The sequence below is a fragment of the Pipra filicauda genome, unplaced genomic scaffold (genome assembly GCF_003945595.2).
Source record: "Pipra filicauda isolate LSUMZ 115617 unplaced genomic scaffold, ASM394559v2 scaffold196_size3971931_pilon, whole genome shotgun sequence".
NCBI lineage: Eukaryota > Metazoa > Chordata > Aves > Passeriformes > Pipridae > Pipra > Pipra filicauda.
Window position 1 is genome coordinate 2,965,792 of NW_024104305.1, and position 6,575 is coordinate 2,972,366.

Sequence of the window (6,575 nt, forward strand, 5' to 3'; positions counted from 1 at the left end):
CCCGTGACTGACCCTCAGCCCAGCACGAGGCTGCAGGTTTTGACATCCAAAATTCGAGCAATTCTCCAGTGAGCAAAGACAGAGCAAAGGAGAAAGTTCTGGAGATGCAGGATTGTCCCCATCCCTTGCACTGACTGCAACACCTGCCTGTTTAACCGGGGAGAGGGGCAGAGCAGAATTCCCACCCTTGGAGCAGAGACACTCCCGGTCCCAGCGATCCCTCCGGTTGCCATGGAAACCACCTTGCACGGAAAGGACAGTGCTGAACGTTCCCTTAACGTGAGGCACTGCAGTGAACTGGGCTCGTCTGGGCAGGTTCTGCTGGGCTGTCATTGCTCTATTTGTGCCCTTCACCACCCTCCAGGTTGGTTGGGAAACCGTCCTGCCCAGCCCCCAGCCCAAAGGGGGAATATTCCACCTTCCTCCTCCCTTTGCAAATGTCTTCAGAGCACACGGATGGCTGTGCTTTGATGCCCCACTGCTGGGCACCACCTGCCCAGCCACGAGCAGGTCCTGGCAGCACCTTCTGTGACTTCACAGGGGCTCCTGAGCCCCCCCAGCCCCTGGGCTGTCACTCAGCCCCGCCTGACGCACAGAGCAACGCTGAATTCACAGTATTTTTAGCAAAATCCCACACCTTGGAGCAGGTGGGGACAGTCAGGAAAGGGAAGGGCTGCTCTCCTGCGGGGTCTGGCAGGACAAGGCTCCTTACACCGACATTTCCTGGCTCGGGGGCTGAAAACATTTGCACTCAGCAGTGCCCAGGTTCCTTGGGCATCACGTGGGTAAATGCCCACTGGAACAAAATGGGAATGTCACAGCAGTACACAGTGTCCCCTCACACCCACCTGCATCGTTTGCAGGATTGTTTTAATATAGAAAACAGTGTAATGAAAATAGATCGGTAAAGTTTTAAGTCACAGAGTAAATTTAGGGTGGGAACACAGAGAAGATGAAGTGCTCGCTGCAGAGCTCAGAGACCAAGGGAAGATTATTAGCAGATGATCTTCTTCCATATAGGAAGGAATTACAGAACTATTTAGGTTGGAAAAGACCTCCAAGCTCATCCAGTCCCCCCTGTGCCCGATGCCCCCCTTGTCCCCCAGCCCAGAGCACTGAGTGCCACGGCCAGGCCTTCCTGGGACACCTCCAGGGTGGGCACTCCAAACCTCCCTGGGCAGCCCCTGCCAGTGCCTGACCACCCTTTCCAGGGAGAAATTCCTCCTGATGTCCAACCTGAGCCTCCCCTGGCACAGCCTGAGGCCGTTCCCTCTCCTCCTGTCCCTTGTTCCCTGGGAGCAGAGCCCGACCCCCCCCGGCTCCCCCCTCCTGTCAGGGGGTTGCAGAGCCAGAAGGTCCCCCCTGAGCCTCCTTTTCTCCAGGCTGAGCCCCCCCAGCTCCCTCAGCTCATTCAGGTATTTCTGGTTTTTTTGGGGGGAGAAGGGGGGAAATGCTTGGATTTGGTAATTCTTAATAACAAATTTCTAAAAATAGAAAAAATTGGCAACTGAATACAGAAAACCATCCCCAAGCTGTTCTTGCAGCTCAGAGCTGAGTCACCAGAGAGCGACCAGAGTGTTCCCAGAGCTGGCCAGGGATATTCTGGTCATTACAGTGGTGCAATTACAGATATCCCAGAGGGACCAGTTATCCCAAACAAGGCCCCAGTCACCAGGCTTTGTCAGGCAAAATGGCAAGTTTTGCATTAGGACTATTGCTGGGAGATGGGAACAGTTCTTTCTATCATGAGAGAGAGAAATCCCAGAGCCGTTCCATGATTCTGTGAAACCTTCACATGGAGCAGCAGTTCAGCAAATCCCAGAATGGTTTGGGTGAGAAGGGACCTTAAATTCCATCCAGTTCCACCCAGGGACACCTTCCACCAGCCCAGGTTGCTCCAAGCCCCGTCCAACCTGGCCTTGGACACTTCCAGGGATCCAGGGACAGCCACAGCTTCTCTGGGCAACCTGGGCCAGGGCCTCCCCATCCTTATCATAAAAAACTTCCTTATATCCAGTCTAAATCTCCTTTTCCCCTTGTCCTGTCCCAACAGGCACCTCTGGCATCCTGCAGGGAGAGAATCATCCCCCCCCACATGTTGGCACCGGAGCTGACGTTCCCCAAATGTGCCACCACCACAGCAGTGTCCATGGGAAGCACCTGCACCTCTTCCAGGTTATTTTCCACAGGAAAATAACTCCAGGCTGCAGGTTTTAGAGCAAATATCATCATCTGTTTTATTTTAAATCTCGCCTTTGCTTTCTCGGTGCTTATATCGAGATTCATAAAAATGCCACCTTAAAGTTCTATTTCCAAGGCAGTTTTATTTTTGACACAATGTTTTAAAGGGAGTGGGAATAAAAGCACATGGGAAGGGCTGTTAAAGATACCAGGCAATGCCCACAGTGTTTTACTGCTCTCATTGCTCAGTTTAAGCTGCTGGTTTTCCTTCCCTGGCTCTCCCTCTGATTTATTCATGTGTTCCAGCTCCATCCTTTCCTGGGCTGTTTGCTGAGGAAAGGGGAGCTGCCCTCAGAAATCATGTTTACTATAATCATCTGCCTTTATTTTCTCTCCTACCTGTTCCAGATATTCCCTGAGTAGCTCCTTGGGTACATCTGGAAGTCATTAATGGCAGAGCCCTGGGTTCCACCCGATGTGTCACCACTCGTGGCTCACTCTCCAGAGACTCCCTAATTTGTGCAGGGAAGTTCTTCCTCCTGAGTACAATCCCTCAAACTCCATCATCATTAAGACAAGGTGTTAAAAAACAAACCAGGAAGCACAAAAACACTCAGCAGTTGTTAAATGAAAATACCTTAATTAAGCAGAGAAAGCGATTATTATTGGGAACTCATTTCTTATTTACAAGAGGCATAAAATGTTAATGAGGATAAAGTCAGCAGTTGCCTAATGAAAGCCAAACCAGCTGGGTCAGACCATTTCCCCTTGTCCTGTCCCTTGTTCCCTGGGAGCAGAGCCCGACCCCCTCCCTTCTGTCAGTTAATTCTATATTTCAGCAGCACATTTTTGGTTCCCCAACACTTGGAGCCTGGAGGCATCTCAGTAGGATTTGGCAGTGTCAGAACTTCGTGGTGAGCAACTTCTGCAACAAGGTTTAGGAGGAAAGAGCCAGTAACACATTTTAAGACTTTAATTTTATATATATATATATAAACATGTAATTTAAAGAATTTAAGTCTAGGTGAAGATGGCTGCTTAGAAAACAACAAACAAGGGAAGAAGGAGGGTTGAGGCCATCAGGAATAGGACAAATTAGACAGGATTGAGGCTGATCAGACAAGCTTAACCATGGAGAAGCCCAATTCACCACCCGAGTTTGGGCTCAGAGTTAAGCAAGAACGAAGATAAACCAGCTGCCATCCAGACCTGAAGTCAATAACTGCACATGCTGATTTACACCAAAGAAGATTTTTGGCTGGTTTGTGCAAGAAAGGTAATTATCTGCTTTTGCCACGAAATTACAGGCTATTAGGAATAATTTTATCCATTTAATAATTAGAAGATTAAGCAAAGCTCTCAGTATAGAAGTAGTAAGAGTTCATCTTGCACATTATGTGGGACATAGTTCATTAGCTGCAACTGGCTGCTCTTAATCTAAAGGGTAACAGCTCTTTGGCAGCAAAAAAATCCCATTTCCTTTCTGGGGTCTATTAGTTCCAGCCCATCACGACAGGCCCATTGCCTTCACTTTGTCCATGGCAGACTGGCTCTGCTGGGAGTAAATGACAGCAGATTACCCCAAATTCCCAGTGTTTGAGCCCAGTCCCTCTGCACACCCTTGCCAGGCTGCTCAGAGCCCCCCACGCTCCCTGGGTCTGTCCCCAGCTCGTTGTGCTCAGAGCAGAATAAAGGCAGTGCCAGGCTCTGATGGCTTTGGAAAATACAGAGCTGGGGTGGGGGCAGGAGAGGGGAATGGGAGTGGAAAACATCCCTGAGCACGGGCTGGGGAGCACTGGGCTGGCTCTGTTGCTGTGGGTCTGGTTCACACTGTTTTTAGCAGAGTGGAGCATCTGGGGCTCCCAAGGTCCTGCTGCTGCCACAGCCCAAGATCCATCCCTCAAACCCCAGGATGATTTGGGTGGGAAGGGGCCTTAAAGCCCATCCAGTGCCACCCCCTGCCATGGGCAGGGACACCTTCCACCAGCCCAGGTTGCTCCAACCTGGCCTTGGACACTTCCAGGGATCCAGGGGCAGCCACAGCTTCTCTGGGCACCCTGTGCCAGGGCCTCCCCACCCTCCCAGGGGAGGATCAAGCTTGATTAACAGAGGAGCTTTATCCAAACCCAAAGACTCTGTTCTTGTAAGGGCATTCTGAGATGAAGGGACCAAATACTGCTGCAGAAATAGGAAAAACACTCCTTAATTCCCATTTTAGTATTAGAACTAAATGCTTGTCCGTATACATTGATATCTCAGGAGCAGCCTGGCCTAACAGAAAAGGGTTAAACCCTTCAGGGCTCAAGTAATTACAGTCCAAATGTGTTCTGGACTCTTACAAATAAAAAATGATGAAGGACATGGGATAAAAAGCTTAATATTTCCCATAGAGATGAAGGGGGTGGTCCTTCTTTTTCTATTTAAAGCTTGTAAACTGTCCAAAGGACTCCTCTTCCCATTCCCAGGGCATATATAATTTCTATTTGCCTAGAAATTAAGCCTCCAATCAATCCCCCTCTCCCCACTCCCCATTTACACTGACTGCATTCACTTCAGACTCAATCAAGGTGACCAGGACAACGAGCTCCATCCAAGCAGGAAAAAACACTTGTGTGAAATAATCAGAGTCCTCCAGAGATGTTGGATGTGCTTCCAGAGAGGCACTCAGGGCTGGAACACTGATGGGGCTGCACAAAAGGACCTCAGTCCAGAGAATTGCAGACAGGGAGCTGTCAGCCCCCGGGGCTGAATGCAAATCCAGCTCCCTCTGCAATGCAGGAGCATTTCCCATCAGCTGGAGATTGGAATGTGCTTCAGCAGATTGAATCTCCTCCAGCCTAAACAGTGTTTTGGTTTTTGACACGAGCCTGCTAATTATGTTTTCCACTTATACCTGGAAATTTCAGCAAATATTCTAGACAAGCCATTTCTGATTGGAATGATTCCACGTGCTACAAAATAACGAGATTTCCCAGTTTTTGGGAGATGTTTATGTGAAGATTAGGCAATTTGTCAGTGTAGGCTGGGATAGTTATATTGAGAGACACATTTATCTGGTCCCAGAGGTTGGAAATGCTCAAGGTTTTAGGAATACACCCTTCAGATGCCCAGTTCTGAGCCAGGCAACAGGAGAAAATCCAGCCAAGTTTCCTCAGGGTTTCTAGGGATGCATCTACATGAACATTTAGCTCCTAAGGAGCTGGTGAAACTAAACCAGCAGCAGATCCTGCTGCCAAGGAGCCCATGGGGTGGGAAGGGCACCAGGACAACCTCCTGGCACAGGCTGCCCTGAGGAGTTGTGGAAGTTGGAAGTGCCCAAGGCCAGGTTGGACGGGGCTCGGAGCACCCTGGGCTGGTGGAAGGTGTCCCTGCCCATGGCAGGGGGTGGCACTGGGTGAGCTTTAATGTCTCTTCCCACCCAAACCATCCTGGGATTCTGTGATACTTGAACACACTAAGAAAAAAACATTTCATAGGATCACTAAGGTTGGAAAAGCCCCCCAAGACCGAGTGCAATCCTTCACCCAGCACTGCACATCCACCACTGAACCGTGTCTGTACCATTTTATTTTTAGATAAACCCCCCAAACGTGCCCCCTCCCACAGCTGAGCTGTTCAGTTTTGTGTTTCCTGGCACAAGCACATCAACACTGTGGGCAGCACCTTCCCCTGGCCCAGACTTTCCTCCCACCATGGCTTTGCTCAGACTCATAGCAAACCACCCTAAAGGTGCCTCACAGGGGCAGGGCAGGGCTGGGCACCTGCTCCTGGCCAGGGCACAAGAGCTGGGGGATGTCACCACAGCTCTGGCAGTTTTTTGCTCCCATCTTGCCCCTCAGAAGGCCCCTCATGCCCATGACTCAGCCTCAGCTCCCATCCAACCTCCCAACTCCCCGGCAAGGGCAGAGCTGACTCAGTTGGCAGCAGAGCTTCAGTCGTGGTCAGGACGGCACAAATCACCACAAAAACCACATTCAGTGCAGTTATAAAGTGATCTGTGACCTCAGAGCTGAGCTGAGTTACAGATAAAGTCATGCTGCAAGTCTCGGCTCCAGCACAACTTCCCACCTGGAGCTCAGTCTCCTGAGCCCCTCCAAGCAGCAGTGAGACCCTCAGCACCATGGCCAGCACCAGAGAGTCACTGGAAGGGCTTCAGCTCAGCTGGCAGAGGAGCTGAGAGAGCCACAAAAGCTCTGCAGTGCTGAAAGGATTAACTCTGCAGCCCTGACACCCCCTCCCCAGGCAGGTCTCACACTATCCCAGGGCTTTTCCTGTGCCCTGTTCTCCTCCTGCACCCAAAACAGCTGGGGTGCCCTATCCTAACCCCAGGGGTAGCTGTGCCAGGGGCCTGGCACGTGCACATTCCATCCAAACAGGTGGGAAACGGATTGAGC

General features: G+C 50.6%; 1 long non-coding RNA gene across 2 annotated transcripts; it reads left to right on the plus strand.

Annotated features, from left to right (window-relative positions):
* The first annotated feature begins 311 nt into the window (after positions 1 to 311).
* Positions 312 to 2,309, plus strand: LOC120323095. Of its 2 annotated transcripts, none has more exons than XR_005563247.1 (2): positions 312 to 364; positions 2,054 to 2,309. It is a non-coding gene; the product is annotated as an uncharacterized LOC120323095 (long non-coding RNA). The 2 variants fall into 2 exon arrangements; XR_005563246.1 differs by lacking the exon at positions 312 to 364 and adding an exon at positions 598 to 647.
* The last annotated feature ends 4,266 nt before the right edge of the window (positions 2,310 to 6,575 follow it).